Raw genomic sequence first — 19634 nt, 5'->3', positions numbered from 1 at the left:
CAGTCTCACAATGCACAGCAAGTAGGAGATCAATGGTATTGCACTAATTGTGAGTAAAGTGCAATTTTGGAAGTTATGTTTCATCATAACATAATGGACATTCCAACATGGATAAGAAACACCTTTTGGTTAACTGGTAGAACTTAACAACTTTTAAAATAAGATAGGACTGTGTATTAAAAGACTAAAATTCAATCTCAGGATTCAAATAACGAATCTAATTGTTTGAACTCCACCTTTTTTGAACCCCTAGACTGAGTTATAGCCTTGTAATTCACTACTAGAAGGCAAAAAAAATGTACTCTTTTACAAAGGGGCTTCATTACGTGCAGGCAGTATTTCCCTATGGAATCTCGCTCCGACAGATGTTCACTCAGCGCTGTCTATCACAAGCAGCTTAACGGCCCCGTGTCCTTGTTTCTCGCCGTCTCAGCTGGAATGTGAAACTGCCCTTGTAAACTTAAGAAAATTTAACAATTCTACCAGTGGCGTTTTCCCAAGGATTACAATTCCTTCATTTTGTGGTTTTGAAACAGGACAGAGGCAAATGTTTCCTTCTTTGGCACAAATCTGTTCCGATCTGTTTCCTTCTCTCACCCTGTGATCCTCAACTTGTATTAGAGAGAAAGGGAGAGAGTGTGTAAAGCTCACTCGGGACCCGGTGTCTCTCGGCCCCCAACCTATTGTCTCACCTCCTGCATCAGAGCAACATAAAAAGGGGACAAAGGAACCCGGACATTAAAACAGACAAGGAGACTGAGACAGGTGGAGATAGTTGACGGCAGAGATAGTGACGGACCGATTGACAGAGGCAGAGACAGATATAAAAGCAGCGATCGGTTTACCGAACTATCGAAAATTCGCCATCATCCTATTGTATATCTCCATCAATTGACTTTCCCAATTCGTTGCTGTTTCTGGAACCATTGATGTTTGCAATCCCTGACTTTCCCAATCCATTTATTGATCACATGACAAAATAATTCGCAATCCATTGATATATCCCAGTCCACAGTGTTTCCCAATCCATTTATTTATCCCAGTCTACTGTGTTTCCCAATCCATTGACATATCCGAGTCCACTGTGTTTCCCAATCAATTGATATATCCCAGTCTACTCTTTTTCCCAATCCATTGATATATCCCATTACAAAACAAATCCCAATTCATTGATATCTCCCAGTCCACAGTGTTTCCCAATCCATTGACATATCCCAGTCCACTGTGTTTCCCAATCCATTGATATATCGCAGTCCACAGTGTTTACGAAACCATTGATATATCCCAGTCCAATGACTTTCCAAATCCATTGACATATCCAAGTCCATTGTGTTTCCCAAACCATTGATATATCCCAGTCCATTGACTTTCCCAATCCACTGATATATCCCAGTCCATTGACCTTCCCAATCCAATGCCTTTCCTAATGCAGTGAACTTTCAAACGGACTTTGATAAGTTACCACATAAAAGACTCGTGACTAAAGTCAGAACATGTGGAGTCAGGGGACAATTAGCAAAATGGAGAGCAAACTGGCTCCAAAACCGAAAACAGAGTGTGGGGATTAAAGATAGTCACTCAAACTGGTCGAATGTTGAATGTGGTGTGACACAAGGGTCCATGCTGGGAACATAGTTGTTCACCATTTATACAAATTATTTAGACATGATAATCGGTAGTACAGTATCAAAATTTGCGGCTGACACCAGGTTGGGAGATAGATGGGGGATAGTTAATATTGACGAAGACTGCGACAAAATACAAGAAGACGTTAAAAAACTTGCAGAATGGAAATGTAATTGGCCAATGAATTTCAACATAAATAAGCGTGCGGTGTTGTGTTTTGGTAGGCTGACTGAGGAGACCACCTATTCCTACAGAGAAGTTAGATTAAACTTGAAAAGAATCTTGTTAGACCACACCTAGTGTACTGTACACAATTCTGGTCTCCATATTGCAAAAAGGATATAGAGACACTGGATATGGTGCAAAAATATTCACGAGGATATAATCAGGACTGAGAGGTTATAATTAGCAGGAAAGACTGAAGAGGCTGGGTCTCTTTTCTCTCGGAAAGAGATGTTTGAGGGGGGAGCTAATTGAGGTCTTTAGAATTATGAAGGAATTTGAGCGGGTCGACATAGAGAAAATGTTTCTAATTGTGGGGGCATTCAAAACTAGGGGCCATAAAGATAAGATAGTTTCTAATAAATTCAATAGGGAATTGAGGAGGAACTTCTTTAGAAGTTAGAATGTGTAATTTGCTACCGCATGGAGTAGTTGAGGCGAATAGCAGAGATACATATGAGGAGATACGAGATAAGTACCGACTACCAATCAGAACCACGACTCCGTGTGGGGAAGGTCAATTCAGATATCGATGGAACAGGCTCATTTCCCAATCAATATAATTAAAATTAGAAGTTAGGGGAATTGAGAGGAGAACAGTAATTGCTTAATTAGAAATAGAGGCAGAGCAAGTTAAGGGAACACGAGCTGCTTAATTGGAAATAAAATAAATGGGAATTCAGGGGGGGAGAGTAACGGTTTTGTTAAAAATATAGAATGGGGACTTTAGGGGAACGCAGCAACTGATTAACTAGAAATGCACATCAAGGGAATTCAGGGGAACACAGCAATGATTTAATTGGGAATAGATGTCAGAGGAACATAAGTAACGATTGCAAATGTTTCATGAGAAATAGAGTCAAGAGGAATATGGGGGAAAACAGTGACTACACAATTAGAAATAGAATAAAGTGGAATATGGGGGGAAGACTTTAACTGTTCAATTAGAAATAGAATCAAGTGGAATGTAGGGGGAACACAATAAATGCTCAATTAGAAATATGGTAAAGTGGAATATAGGGGAACACAGTATCTCTTCAATTAAGGATTGGGAACAGGGAAAATTAAGAGAATACAGCAAATCTTTAATTAATAATAGGGAGCAGCGGGACACAACAACCATTTGTTTAGAAGTAGGCGACACGGGAAGACTTTAACTGTTTAATTAGAAATAGAGGAGACAGGAATGTCCGGGAAATACAGTAACTGTTCAATTAGAAATAGAGGAACTCTAGGGCAAAGAACAAGTGTTTGATTAGAAAGAGGGGGCGGGGAATCACCACCTTATGTGATTGAATTTGACACGGTAATGCAATGGTTTACTTGAACATGACTTTGCTTCGATTTTACCTGTTGATTTTGGATGATGTGGTCGAATGCACATCGGCTTCTCAAGATTGTTGCTGGGTGCAGATTCGTCGCTGAATTATGGATTTAAAACCTCTGCCTGTTGCTGGACTCTTGCATTAAATGCTGTTGGTGGTCTGTTTCCGGTTAAATGGAAATGTGCCAATCAATCGAAATTGTCCATAACCCATTTCTCCAGAAGTTCGAATCCAGCCGGATAGGCAAAGACTATGATCCACGGGGATCTGCAAACATGTGGAGTTTGGATTTTGGAGAATCCCAGGATCAACTGGAACGTTAAAGATTGACGGGTAAAGGGGGCACTGAATCATAATTAATAAATAAAGGCCATTCACAATTATAATACTAAGGGTAATGTTAGCGAAAGGATTACAATAAGGTTCTTGAACATAGAAGTGAGGTGTCATAAGTTTATTAAGCACACAACGCATGCACTAGTACTTAAATATACACTTAAAATGTTGCACTTACAACCACACCTGATGATGGTAAGTTGGGGATTCAACCGTTTTACAGTTCTGAGCTCAGGAACTTAGAACTTCAACAATCCGAATACTTATGACAAACAGACAGTATATGTACATTTTCTCACTCCCTGTACCTGGAAATACACACAATTATGGATCACATAATTATATGGAAGTTAAAATACAAGTCCACAAACGGCGAATGGAATTGACTTATCCTTTATCAATAACGATATTGTTCTTCACATACCGAGCTCTTTTTCTTTTGGGCTAACAAGTATAATTCCCTTACATCGTTATATCATCGATAGTTTCTCCCATGATCCATACACATGCAATTCTACCTCTATTAATAAGTCTATTCATGTTTCTGTATCACTCGCACCAATTCAATTGGTTATGTATGCCCAGATGTTTTCGTTGAAGAACTAACTGCTTTCTCACACTGTTATCAAATGATTAAAGTTCTCTGAAATTTATGAATCAGTATGTAATGATCCCTCTTTAATGAAGTTTCATACTATTTCATCCTGAAACTGACCATTTCATCAGGGTCAGCCCTGGACCAACAGCCCAGTGAGACTTTAAATTGACATACACTTCCCTGCATAATAGGCAAAGGCGAAAGGTTAACATTAATATAATATAAGGAGAAACCTTATCACATTGGCACACTTCAGGACAGTGTGAATTACAAATTCCTTTCAGTGCCCCCTTTGTTGGCGTTACCGTATTTAATATCTCACCAGCATTATGTATCTGTCTCGATCAATTCTATTGCACAGATCTCTACCCATTGGTGTCACATAATGTCCAGTGCCACATTAACCATTTCATGTAGTGGTAGTGTCAGCGTGAATGACCATGTCTTGGACCCGTTCTTCAGTTCAGCTTCATCACAGGATTATAAAGAATTATATAGAATATAAAGCGCAGAAACAGATCATTCAACTCAACTGGCTCATATCGGTCTTTATGCCTCAGACGACCCTCCTTCCAGCCCTCTTCACCGAACCCTATCAGCATAAACTTCTATTCTTGCCTCGCTCAAGTGTTTATCCAGCTTCCCCTTCCATTCATCTGTCTATATCGCATCCTGGTTGCTTCAAGAGCAACACGTCACTTCAGTAAACACGCGATATCCCAAGATGAGGCAGCATGAGATATCCGATAGAATCCATTCCTGCCCTTTCTGGCTCTCTCTCAATAGATCGGGGGTCTGGAGGTGTTTGATCAGGATCTCTCCCTGCACGGTCCCGATTTTTCGGTTGGTGGCCAAGCGATCAAATCCATTCTTGTCATAGTTCAGTATAAGCAAGGATACCACCATCTCCATGAGAAAGTTATCAATTAACCATCTTAACTCCACATTCCTGACTTTCACTAGATTGTGTATTGATACCAGATTGATATCTTATGGCGAATAATGTCCAGGTGATTTGAGATAAGAATGGACGGGACCGGATAGATGGAAGCAGAAAGCTTCCATTAGTTGAGGGATCAAGAATTAACGGCAATAGATTCTAAAATAAATATAAGAGATTTAGGACTGAGGGTGGGAGAAACATCTTTACATGGAGAGATGCGAAGATGCGGAAATTACAGAGGCAGAAAACATGTTCATATTCAAGATGAAATTGTACAGATGTGTGACTAAAGATAGCTCGAAGTGATTTTGTGATTGGGCGGATAAAGTGATTGGAACTATTTTCTCGAGTGGAGGGAAAACGCCGACAACGACTGGTTGGGCCAAATGGTCTCTTATAACGTTCCAACATTTTGATGATCAATTGATACTTTAATAAATATCTGTTAACAGAGATGCCTAACGTCACATTTATCAGTCAATTTCCTACTGTCTCCATCATTAGTCACTGATCAGGAGACAGGGGTCCCGTTCTATTGCGCCAGGAGACAATGGGGAGCGGTGTCTGATGGGGAGACTCAGGCCTGCAACATTCAGAATAATCACAAATAACCATGATTGTAACATCCGTCATTGTTTCTACACAAAAGAAAACTTTAACTGTTAATTAAACTGGCGCGTCCTATTCCAGTACCAAGAGCGTAAGACCGTGAACACTCCCGCCCACATGCTCGACCCAACTGTTGAAGCTCAGTCATGACTGTTCTCTCTGATCTTGTGCAGGAAATGCGCTTTTTTATCAGGAAACAATTCTGTTCACCCGAGGATAGCAGCATTCATCAAACTCAGGGCATAAAGGAGAAGAAATATTTTCTGATCCCCGTTCATTTTCGCAACAAAGTAAGACGGCCATTCTAAAATGGAACACGGACTGCAATTGAGCTCTAGTTAGGACAGGAAACTTTGCTGTGACTTTTCATTGCTTTAACCAAAATCAGAATAAATGTCCAAGGAGATTTCGCCACTTTCTTCAGCTCTTCCCTGAATTTCGTTTGGGTAGCTGCATAAATACACGTGTTTGTACAGGAACTCAAATACATGAGCATGTATCCGGTTTCAGAGGCGATATAAGCAGGCGCTGTATAATCGGGTCGGAACTGCTCGGCCAGACCGATAGCTAAAGAATTCACGGCAGCTGTCAGCCACAACAGTATAAAACTACCAGATACAGTGAACAGTAAAATAATAGATTTCCTTCGGTTCGCCACCTCTGGATCGCTCTTATTCTCACTGCTGTGACCCCGGAGGCCCCTGCGGGCTCTGCTGGCCACTAAAATACGATTGACTGTCAAACAATTAAACAGAAACATTAAAGCAAAAGGAATCCATGGAATTAAAATACTTTCTAACCATGAGTACACAACACCTGCAGGCGATGTAAAAAAGGCCAATCTGGGGCGGAGACCCCACTGAACATTGTTAATTATTTGTGTATGTTCAAATGCAAACCAATAGGGGATGTTTTCTAAACAGAACAGGACAGAGACCGTTGTTATAACCGCAGCTGCAGTTCTCACTGTGCAATACTTTGTTTTAAACTTCTGACAACATATCGATACAAATCGGTCAAATGTGAACGACACTGTGAACCACACCGACAGATCCAGGTTGGTACAATTAATGTAGATCATGAACTTACGAATGACAGTGAAGGACAGCAATGGAAGTGGAAATATTTTCGTCAAAATTTGATGCTCTATTACATTGAAGATGATGACCAGTAGATCTGCTGTTGCCATGGCCACCATATAGATAGAGATACATTTGGAAAGGCCGCAATTTCCTCTGGAGAGAATCACGATTGTCACTAGGTTCGCTGTAAGAAAGAGGGACAAGAGGTAAGTAACGGGGATACTCAGATAAATCTCACAGCATATTGTGGGGAAATGTTCCGATGATTTCCGACTCAGGGGAATGCACGCGGGATCATTTTTTTGTATAGGCGAGCGATGACGACACTTTATTTAAAAGAGGGAAAACACTAAACACTCAACATCGAGGGACAGACAACCTGCCGTCCTTCTTGCTAAGTTCAGTCAGACGTTGTCAAGGCAGCAGGGGGAGGGTCACTCGGAATCAGTCTGGGGATTGGTAACGGAGAGTGTCCCCACTACTACCGACACCCAGGCACTGATGATTCAACGGGGGGATTTGGACTTTGGTCGATAATGTAAAACAGGCGACATCGGATCATCCGTCCGTCATACATCTGTCCCGAATTTCATTTCCATCGCTATGGCCACTAACATGAGATTGAGGTTCCAGTCACACCATAACTGTGCGGTCCAGGCTAAACTGGAGCACCTCGCAGGGACGGTACATGTGCAAAGAAAAGCGCCTTAAAGGGAAACATTGGATGGTTCTGTAAGTTGTTAATTTTCTGCAGTCAATAAGTAAACGGATTTCCTTACATACGTCCAAACACACATTTCAATACAGTGTTGAGCTCTAAAACCATCCCGCCGTGAGACTCATACCCATGTGATGTACCGACCCAAATTTATAATTTATTGCTGCGGCCCCATGGGAGAATAGATCGAAATTTACATTTAATTCCTTCAGTTTCATTGTCGAGCGGGGTCTCGGGAGCTGCATCAGGTGTCAGCAGTTTTAAATATAATTTCACAGCAATTACTGGAAAGATATGAATTCAAATAAAACATTCAGCAGAGCCAAACGCTTCACTTTAGTTCGAAACTCTGGGCTTTTTCTATTTATAATCGCCCCGAGGGAGCTGCTCGATAACAAAGCGGGAGCTGGTGGAACCGCGAAGGATCTTTGCAGCCGAGGGGAGTGGAGCAGTTCTCTGAGCGGCAATTAGTTCTCAAATTATCTTTCATCGACTACTGTTAGTTGGAGTTGGCTGCAGATAGAGGAATTGACAACTTAAAGTATACAGGAACAACGATACAAATAAAATGATTATCAGGGGCACTGGGCAACACATTCTTCAATGATCCATGCACTGTTAGTGGGGGCGGGGAATCAGCCTCGTCCTCCCTCGTTTCGGGAAGAAAATTGATCGCCCGGTGCTCACTTTCCACCGATCAGAGCAGGGCCTAATTGGCGGCGCGGGTTCCCGCTTATATTCACCAATTTATCCTGGTGGATAAGTGACTCTGAATTGAGGACATTCTCGGACTGTGTTACTTAATCATTAACAGTGAAATAGTGAAGAGTTATGAAACAATAGGTTATATTGACTTACCGGGAAAACCAAAGGATGCGAGAATCGGGTAGTAAATCTCTTTCATTTGATGAATTGTTGGCCTTTCCATTTTTAGAAGCATGTGTGAATTCTGTCCGGCTTTGCGGTTGCGGTTGGAGTGTATCTAAGATTCGTAAATACTCCCACTTTATAGGACAATCGGTGCCCCGGTGAGAAAATCAGGTTACACAATAATTGGCATTAGTTACAGTCACTTAACAAACAAGGCTAGATTTTCCTCTTCAGGGTGCCCGGGACGTCAATGGGGAAATTTTACACCTCAGTCCATGAAACTCAGTCCATTAACCTCAATGAACGGAAAGTAATCCCTGAGGGAATGTGAACCGTGAAGGGAACATCCCTCGTGGAAACTGCACTAGGTTGTTGATGCCTCAAGAATTCTGTAAAATCTTCACACGCCAATTAAAATGTGTTTTATAATGTGATGATCACTGGTGATGACTCGGCTCGAACATTAGGTGACCGTACTCTAACATTACTATTGGTGACAATACTCTGACATTACTGGTGGAGACCCTAATCTAACATTACTGATGGTGACCCTATTTTAACATTACTGGTGGAGACCCTACTTTAACATTACTGATTGTGAAACTACTTTAACATTTCTGGTTGAGACGCTACTCAAACTTTCCAGGTGGTGAACCAACTCTAACATAATTGGTGGAGACAATACTCTCACATTACTGATGGTGACCCTACTCTAACATTACTGATGTTGACACTATTCTAAGATTATTGGTGGCAACCTTGATCTAACATCACTGGAGATGTTCTGATATTAAAATTAATGTTGGTGACGGAACTATAAGACTTTTGGTGTTGTTGATAAACTAACATTATTAGTGTTGACCCTACTCTAACATTACTGGTGGTGACGCCATGCTAACATTACTGGTGGTGAACCTACTCTGACCGTGCTCTCTACGAGTGGTGTCACTACAATTAAACTAGAGGTGTCCGTTCTCCTTCTGTATTAATGTTCCCTACAATTACACTTGGGGTGACCTTGCTTCTTCTCTACTCGCGGTGCCCCAACAGTTACACTCGTGGTAATCGTGCTCCTCCAGTGCTAGTGGTACCTCTACACTCAAACTAGAGGTGACCGTTCTCCTCCACTATTACACTAGTGGAGACCTTGTTCCTCCGCTGCTGGTGGTACCCCGACACTTACATTAGAGGTTACATTCCTCCTTCGGTACAAGTTGAACCTTACACTTAAACCAGGTGTGACGGTCTACCTTCTGTATGGAAACCCTACACATAGACTTGAGGTGACATTGCTCATCCGGTACAATTGGTACACTGCACTAACACCAGAGGTGTCCATCATCCTCTGGGACTAATGGTACAAGTAGAATTATACTAGAGGTGACTGTGCTCCTCCGGTCGTAGAGTAACCCTACAGTTACACTATAGTTGACTGCTCTTCTGGTACTAGTGGTAAACCTACACTTTCACTGGAGATGACGTTTCTCCTCCGGTACTCGTGGTACCCTAATCTTGCACCAGTGGTGACCGTCTTTTCGGTATTATTGGTACCCTAAACTAACACTAGAAGTCATCACGCTCCTCCAGTACTCGTGGCATCGCTGCACGTAAACTGGACACGACAGTGCTTCTTCGGTACATGGGGTAGCCCTGCACTTACACGAAGCGTGACCGTGATCCTTCTCTGCTTGTAATCCCTCTGATTTTGCAATCGGGCGAACAATTCTGCTCCGGTACTTGTGGTGCACCGCACTTACACTAGGGGTGAGCGTGTTCCTCTGGTATTCGTAGTACACGCTACACTTACACAAATGGTGATTCTGGTCATCCGCTAGTACTGTTAACTCGAAACATACAAAGAATGGTCACTTTGCTGCTCCGATATTTTGGTAGCCCTATTCTTACACATGTATTGATCGTGCTCCTCCAGTATTAGAGGGACCCTTATACTTGCACTAGTTGTGACCATGTTCTCCTGATCGGAGTGATACACATACTTACACTTGAGGTGAGATTCCTTCGCCAGTACCAGTAATACCGCCACATTAAACGAGAGATATCCCACCTCCTCCGATACAATTTTTACCTTACACTTACACCAGAGATAACCGTGCTCCTCTGGTACTAATGCTACCCTGTAGTTACACCAGAGGTAACCGCGCTGCTCTGGTGCTAGCTGTACGCATTGAATAACACAAGAGGTGACCGTTCTCCTCCGGTAGTAGATCTATCCTAGTTACATTAGAGGTGACAGTTCTCATTTTATACCTTTGGTCCTCGTACATTAAAGTAGAACTGACAGTGCCCCTCCAGTACTAGTGGTGCCCCAACACTTGCACGAGAAGTGACTTGCTCCTCCGCTGCTCGTGGTATCATGTACTTACAAAATGGGTGACTGTGCTCCTTGGATAACCATGTCCAATAAACTTGCACAAATGTATCCGTCCATTCATTTTCCGAATCCATTCTATTGATGGTATCCGTCCATTCACTTTCCAATTCATTAATGATATCTGTTCATTCACTCTCCCAATCCATTGAAGTTTCCCGTTCATTCACTATCCCAAGAAGAGCAACAAAATAAACATTTAAATGGAAAACTACTGTTACTGCATATACTACAGTTTAGGGGACAAAAATAAGAACTTTATTATTTCATATTATTTTGTTCAATTGTATATTTATTACAGAAAGATGTGATTGTACTCGAGAGGATACAGAGGAGGTTTACGATGATGATGCGAGGACTGGAGAATTTTAGATATGAGAAATGATGGATAGGCTGGGATTGTTTTCTTAGGAACAACTGAGGCTGAGGGAAGATTTAATTGAGGTGCATAAAGTTATGACGGGGCTAGATAAAGTGAATAGGAAGGACCTATTTCCCTTATCAGATAGGTCAATAAACAGAGGGTATAGATCGAACGTTATTGGGAGAAGGATTAGAGGGGAGCTGAGGAGATCTTTTATCAACCAAAGTGTGATTGGGGCCTGAAACTCGCTGCCTGAAAGGGTGGTAGAGGCAGAAACCCGCATCGCACTTAAAAAGTACTCAGATATGCACTTGACGTGCCTTAACTTACAAGGCTAGGGAACAAGTGCTGTCAAGTGGGATTAGGCATGATATCTCTTTTTCGGCCATCACAGACACGGTGGGCCTTCCGTGCCGCAAACTTCGATGATTCTATGATTTATCCTCGCAGTTATTCTATTTGATTAGTCTGTGTTGCCTGTCCCTATTTTAACATATCAAAAGCTGGCCATCCAGTTAGATGCACTCCATTGAAGTGCAAACAGAGGATTTCTCATTGTGTTGTTTTGAAGCGGCCCGTACACAGAAACAGTCGCACATAATCTCCTGTGCTGTGAATTCATGTATTTTCCAAAGTCGTGGAGGTCCTGTTCGAGGAAAGCTGGATTTGATATCCTGACAGATATACACCGAGGAATCGGCGAGTCCTTGGTTTTCTCCTTTAACCGCTAACTGAGGAATTTTCTGGGCTTTTCCCTTCCAGTTATCAGGAGGGGTGAATGTTGCCTGATTCGGTTCTGAACTGTTTTACATTTAACCCAGTTCGGATCAAAACGAATTTAATTCACTTACCCTCGATTAGGTTATCCTAAAATTCTTTCTTGCCAAACGATCAAGGAAGAAGCCAATTCAAAGGCATGCACTAAATACAGTTTAACGGTTACAAATCTCAATTTACCGTAAGATTTTGGCACACGGACGTTTAATAGACATGAATACATGTCACCAGAGTTATGCAGCAAGTGAATCGCAAATAACCACGTGCCGACTTACATAACAAGGTTAAGTCGCAACGGTTGCACAGGCAAATCCACGGACCGTTTCAGCTCCAGCAACGTGTCTCCAGAAGTATGCTGAATGTATTGAGTGAAACCGATTGGGTAAATCCGAGTCATGGAGCCGTTCCAATACCAGAATCTCAGAATCAACCACAGTCTTTTGGTAACACAAATATAGAGTTAGACCACAGATATTCAGGTAAGAGCGATGATTTCAGGGAGTTATAATAATTGCACATGGCATCACCACAGATATTCGACTAAGAGTGATGATTTCAGGAGTTATTATAATTGCACATGGCTACACCACAGATATTCGAGTAAGAGTGATGATTTCAGTGAATTATTGTTAATTGTACATGGCTACACCACAGATATTCTACTATGAGTGATGATTTTAGGGAGTTATAATAATTGCACATGGCTACACCACAGATATTCTACTATGAGTGATGATTTTAGGGAGTTATAATAATTGCACATGGCATCACCACAGATATTCTACTAAGAGCGATGATTTCAGGGAGTTATTACAATTGCACATGGCTACACCACAGATATTCTACTAAGAGTGATGATTTTAGGGAGTTATAATAATTGCACATGGCTACACCACAGATATTCTACTATGAGTGATGATTTCAGCGAGTTGTAACAATTGCACATGATTCGAGTAAGAGTGATGATTTTAGGGAGTTATAATAATTGCACATGGCTGCACCACAGATATTCGAGTAAGAGTGATGATTTCAGTGAATTATAATAATTGCACATGGCTACACCACAGATATTCGAATAAGAGTGATGATTTCAGGGAGAAATAATAATTGCACATGGCTACACCACAGATATTCTATGATGTGGAGATGCCGGTGATGGACTGGGGTTGACAATTGTAAACAATTTTACAACACCAAGTTATAGTCCAGCAATTTTATTTTAAATTCACAAGCTTTCGGAGATTTTCTCCTTCCTCAGGCAAATGTTTGCCTGAGGAAGGAGAAAATCTCCGAAAGCTTGTGAATTTAAAATAAAATTGCTGGACTATAACTTGGTGTTGTAAAATTGTTTACAGATATTCTAGTAAGAGAGATGATTTCATGGAGTTATAATAATTGAACATGGCTCCAACACAGATATTCTAATAAGAGAGGTGATTTCATGGAGTTATAATAATTGAACATGTCTCCAACACAGATATTCTAATAAGAGTGATGATTTCAGGGAGCTATAATAATTGAACATGGCTCCAACACAGATATTCTAATAAGAGTGATGATTTCAGGGAGTTATAATAATTGCACATGGCTCCAAAACAGATATTCTAATCAGAGTGATTATTTCAGGGAGCTATAATAATTGAACATGTCTCCAACACAGATATTCTAATAAGAGTGATGATTTCAGGGAGTTATAATAATTGCACATGGCTACACCAGAGATATTCTAGTAAGAGAGATGATTTCAAGGAGTGATAATAGTTAAACATGGCTGCACCACAGATATTCTACTAAGTGAGATGATTTCAAGTATTTTTAATAATTGCTCCGGACTATTATCTGGGAAGGAGAGGGAAGTTATTTTACGAATACTAAGTGTATTTTCCTGGTGGACTGGAATCAAAAATCTTCAGCAAACCAAAACTGAACAATGGGAGGCTTTGAAGGAGGAAATGGCTCGGGTACAGAGTAGACACATTCCCACGAGGGGGAAAGACAGGACATCCAAAGTTGGAGCTCCCTGGATGACGAAAGTTATAGAGATTACAATGAAACAGAAAAAGGAGTCTTATGACAAACTTAAGATGCATAATACAGTAGAAATACAGAAAGTTCAGAGGAGATGTTTTAAAGGGTGCAAGAGGGGCAAAGAGAGAGCATGAGAATAGATTGGTGGCAAACATAAAATGGAACCCAAAATTCATTTATAAACATGTGAATACTAAAGGAGTAGTCAAAAGAAGGGCGTGACCGATTGGGGACAGAAAGGAGATCTTCTTGTGAAGGCAGTGGGACTGGCTGGGGCACGAAATGAATATTTCACATTGGCCTTAAATAAGGAAGAGGATGCTGCCATTGTAGCATTAATGAAGGAGCTGGGAGCAATATTGGGTCGCATAAAAATAGATAAATAGAAGGTGCTTAAAAGAGTGGGAGTTCTCAAAGTATGAAAGTCACCCGGTCCAGATGGGATGCATCCTGGGTTACTGAGGGAAGTAAGGGTCGAAATTGCAGAGGCTCCGGCCACAATCCTCCTATTCTCCTGAGATATGCGACTTGTGCCAGAGGACTGGAAGGTTGCAAATGTCACTCCCCTGTTCAAAATAGGTCTGAGTGATGAACCCGGCAATTACAGGACAATCGGCCGAACGTTGGTGTTGGTGTAACTTTTAGAGACAATAATCAGGGACAAAATTAATTGGCATTCGGAAAGATATTGGATAATAAATGAAAGTCAGCACGGATAAGTTGAAGGAAAATCGTGTTTGACTAACCTGATTGAGTTCTTTGATGAAGTAATGGAAAGGGTTAATGAGGGTAGCGCGGTTGATGTTGTGTTTCTGGACTTTCAAAAGACATTTGATGAAGGACCACATAATAGACTTCTTAGCAAAATTAAAGCCCAGGGGATTAATGGGACAGTCGCAGCGTGGATATAAAATCAGCTCAGGGACAAAAAGCGGAGCGCAGAAGTGAACGGTTGGTTTTCAGACTGGTGGGAAGTAAACAGTTGTGTTCCCAAGTGGACGGTATTGGGACCACTGCTCTTTTTGATATATATTCATGAGCTGGATTCGGGTATGCAGAGTACAATTTCAAAGTTTGCTTTATTAATGGGGGCATAAAGTACAAAAGCAAGGAAGCAATGCAAAATCTTTATAAACGATTGGTTCGGCATCAGCTGGAGTACTGTGTCCAATTCTGGGCACCGCAGTTTGGGAAAAATGTCAAGTTCTTCGAGGCTGTCCAGAAAAGATGAACTTGAATGTTACAAGGGATGAGTGTCATGTGGAGAGACTGCTGCATTACTAAATTGATAGTCAAACGTAGTGAATTGTACTGAGACATTGCTGCATTCCAGGAGTTGTATTGCACCCGTGAGAGAGACTCAAACTGAACTGGTGCATTCTGGGAGTCTGCGACTTGGCTGAGAATCTTGATTGCAAAATTGCCACGGAATGTAAGGACCCGACTCCAGAGAAAGAAGCAAGATTAGCATTAGGATTACAGGAGACATTTTTCACTGACAATTTCTCATGTTCTGGGGATGTTTCATCTCCATTCCTCATTATTTTAAAAGCACCGAATATTTGGCCGTGTCTATAATGGGCGGCAATGGAACCGAATATTGTACTGGGCCTTTAACAAGTGGCGATGGAACTAAATATGGACCGTTCCTGTAACAGGGTTGATGGGACTGAATATTGTGCCCTCCCAATAAAAGGCGGCGATGTGATTGAACTTGGCACCGTTCCCATAACAGGGGGTGATGGGACTGAATATGGGACCGTGCCTTTAACAGGGGGTGATTGGACTGAATATGGGAACGTGCCTTTAACGTTGGGTGAAGGGACTGAATATGTGACCGTGCCAATAACAGGCGGCGATGGAACTGAATATTGGCCTATTTCTATAACAGACTGCGATGGGACTGAATATTGCGCAATGCCTCTAATAGGCGGCCATGGAACTGAATATTGGGCTATGCATGTAACAGGCAGCGATGGGACTCAATATTGGACCGTGCCTATAACAGGCGGCGATTTGACTGAATATTGGGCCATGCCGATAACAGGCGCCGTTGGGACTCAATATTGCGCCACGCCTATAATGATGCGAGTTTTTCATGGGAAGGGCCAGAACTTAAACGTGCAACACATGACCAGAAAGACCAACGCAGTTTGGATGCTGAAAATCCAACAGAAGAGCAGGATGCTGGAGAGAAGGAGACAAAAGGACCCATTAAAAAATTGATATTTATCGACAGGAGCTGGAATCAAAGTAACAAAATAATTACTGATGAACGCCTTCAAGAATTACTTCATGTCGAACTAAGAACACAAAAGACACGTTTTTGGCATGTCAGAAAGGAAAACCAGACACGGATCTCGCAACAAGTGAGGCCATTTACGACTTTCCAGTTGACTATCATCGACTGCTTTTAAAAGAAAACTATAATGTGGAATATGACGATCTGTTTTGGTCGACTCCTGCTCTTATTTCGTATGTTCATATGCATGTATTCATACAAAACTCGGTAGATTTGTTCAGAATCTCTTATATTCTGCCTGATTCTCTTTGCCGTCTTCTTTAATAATCTTTACCTAGCAGATGTACATAGTACATTAACGAGTGACAGAGTAAATCCTGGACAGAGAGTACGAGGCTGTGTCAGATTATAAGACTGTACCAGCGAGTTAAAGGTGTCACTTAAATATGCAGGTTGCCTGAGGTGAAGGAAGGTGAGAGCTATGCCAGTTAGCTCAGGTGCAGTTACCAGCGCCTATTGTGGATTCAGTCTGGAGCAGAGAACAGGAGTCGAAAGGTAACGTTTCACCAAAGTAGAGTCGTCAACCAAGGCTCTTGAAGTTAAGATCACTATCACAGGGGATGAAGTAGGTCAGCTCATCGACGCCTCTCAAAAACATGAGGTCGTCTAATCTCTGGAGACAGCAGATAGATTACAATCGAAATTCGTTTTGGACGGTGGCTTAAAACAAGCGATGGTGTTTCGCCGCCCGTCTTACATAACCAATTGGTTCAGAAGCGATGTTGTTACCACTGAGGCCTCGCTAACACTAGTATGGAATGAAACATAATTCCATCAGTATGAATGAGCTGTGTTACAGATGTCAAGATATGAATAGGATTGCAGGAACAAAGTACATAAAGATCTCAGAGTGAGAGTGTCTGGTCTCGGGCATACCCCAGTTTCAGCACTGAGAACAAAACTAGTGCCTCGTCGCCGTAAGTGACCGGGTGGGATGAAAAAAATTGCCCCTCTGGACCCTTTTGTATCTCTCTCCTCTCACATTAAATCTATGTCCCCTCGTTATAGACTACCCTATCTTTGGGAAAAGATTTTGACTATCTACCTTATCTGTGCCCCTCATTATTTTATAGACTTCTATAAGATCACCTCTTCACCTTCTACTCTCCAGGGAGAAAAGTCCCAGTCTATCTAACCTCTCCCTATAAGTCAAACCATCAAGTCCCGGTAGCATCCTAGTAAATCTTTTCTGCACTCTTTCTAGTTCAATAATATCCTTTCTATAATAGGGTGACCAGAACTGTACACAGTATTCCAAGTGTGCCCTGTACAACTTCAACATGACATCCCAACTCCTGTATTCAATGTTCTGACCAATGAAACCAAGCATGCTGAATGCCTTCTTCAGCACCCCATCCACCTGTGACTCCACTTTCATGGAGCTATGAACCTGTACACTTAGTTCTCTTTGTTCCATAACTCTCCCCAACGCACGACCAGTGGACAGTGAAGATAACCTTCTTCACTGTCCACAATGCCACCAATCTTGGAGTCATCTGCAAATTTACTAACCATTCCTCCTAAATTCTCATCCAAATCGTTAATATAAATCGCAAATAACAGCGGACCCAGCACCGATACCTGAGGCACACCACTGGTCAAAAGGCCTCCAGTCTGAAAAACAACCCTCGACACCCATCCTCTGTCTTCTGTCGTCAAGCCAATTTTGTATCCAATTGGCTGCCTCAACTTGGATCCCGCGAGATTTAACCTTATGTAACAACCGACCATGCGGTACCTTGTCAAATGCTTTGCGAAAGTCCATGTAGACCACGTCTACTGCACAGCCCTCATCTACCTTCTTGGTTACCCCTTCAAAAAACGCAATCAAATTCGGGAGACATTATTTACCTCTCACAAAACCAAGCTGACTGTTCCTAATCAGTCCCTGCCTCTCCAAATGCCCGTAGATCCTGTCTCTCAGAATACCCTCTAACAACTTACCCACTGCAGATGTCAGGCTCGCCGGTTTGTAGTTCCCAGGCTTTTCCCTGCTGCCCTTCTTAAACAAAGGCACAACATTTGCTACCCTCCAATCTTCAGACACCTCACCTGTAGCTGTCGATGATTCAAATATCTCTGCTAGGGGACTCGCAATTTCCTCCCTAACCTCCCATAACGTCCTGGGATACATTTCATCAGGTCCCGGAGATTTATCTACCTTGATGCGCGTTAAGACTTCCAGCACCTCCCTCTCTGTAATATGTACACTCCTCAAAACATCACTATTTATTTCCCCAAGTTCCCTGACATCCATGCCTTTCTCAATCGTAAATACCGATGAAAAATATTCATTCAGGATCTCACCCATCTCTTGTTGTTCCGCACATAGATGACCTGATTGATCCTTCAGAGGCCCTACTCTCTCCCTAGTTACTCTTTTGCCCTCTGGGTACTTGTGGAAGCTCTTTGGATTCTCCTTTGCCTTACCTGCCAAAGCAATCTCATGTCCCCTTTTTGCCCTCCTGATTTCTCTCTTAACTCTACTCCGGCAATCTCTATACTCTTCAAGGGATCCACTTGATCCCAGCTGCCTATGCATGTCATATGCCTCCTTCTTATTTTTGACTAGGGCCTCAATCTCCCGAATCATCCAAGGTTCCCTACTTCTACAGCCTTGCCCTTCACTTTATAAGGAATGTGCTTACCCTGAACCCTGGTTAACACACTTTTGAAAGCCTCCCACTTACCAGACGTCCCTTTGCCTGCCAACAGACTCTCCCAATCAACTTCTGAAAGTTCCTCTCTAATACCATAAAAATTGGCCTTTCCCCAATTTAGAATTTTAACTTTAGGGCCAGGCCTATCATTCTCCATAGCTATCTTAAAACTAATGGAATTATGATTACTGGTCCCAAAGTGATCCCTCACGAACACTTCTGTTACATTAATGGTGATGATCCTGCTCTAACATTGTCCGTGGTGATCCTACTCGAACATAACTGGTGGTGACCCTTCTCTAACATTAATTTTGGTGACGATATTCTAACATTAATTGTGGTGACCCAATTGTAACATTTCTGTTGGTGTCACATTGTAATATTATTATTGGAGACCCTACTCCACCATTACTGATTGTCATCCCACTCCAATATAACTGGTGGAGACTCCACTTTAACATTACTGGAGGTGATCCTACTCTAACATTTCCAGTGATGACCCTACTCTAACATTCCTGACGATGACCGTTCTCTAACATTTCTGCTGGTGATCCGACTTGAACGTTACTGGTGTTGAACCTACGTTAACATTACCGATGGTGACTCTAACCTGACATTACTGGTGGTGATGCTACACCAACAGTACCCTCGGTGATCCTAGTCAAAAATTACTGGTAGTGACTCGACTCTAAGATTACCGATGGGGATCCGATTCTAACATTACTGGTGGTGTCGCAACTCTAACATTACTGGAGGTGACTCTACCCGAACATTAACGGTGCTAT

This window comes from Heptranchias perlo, unplaced genomic scaffold, assembly GCF_035084215.1.
Source record: "Heptranchias perlo isolate sHepPer1 unplaced genomic scaffold, sHepPer1.hap1 HAP1_SCAFFOLD_53, whole genome shotgun sequence".
Classification (NCBI taxonomy): Eukaryota; Metazoa; Chordata; class Chondrichthyes; order Hexanchiformes; family Hexanchidae; genus Heptranchias; species Heptranchias perlo.
The sequence above is the reverse complement of the archived record's forward strand: the minus strand, read 5'-3'. Positions refer to the sequence as shown.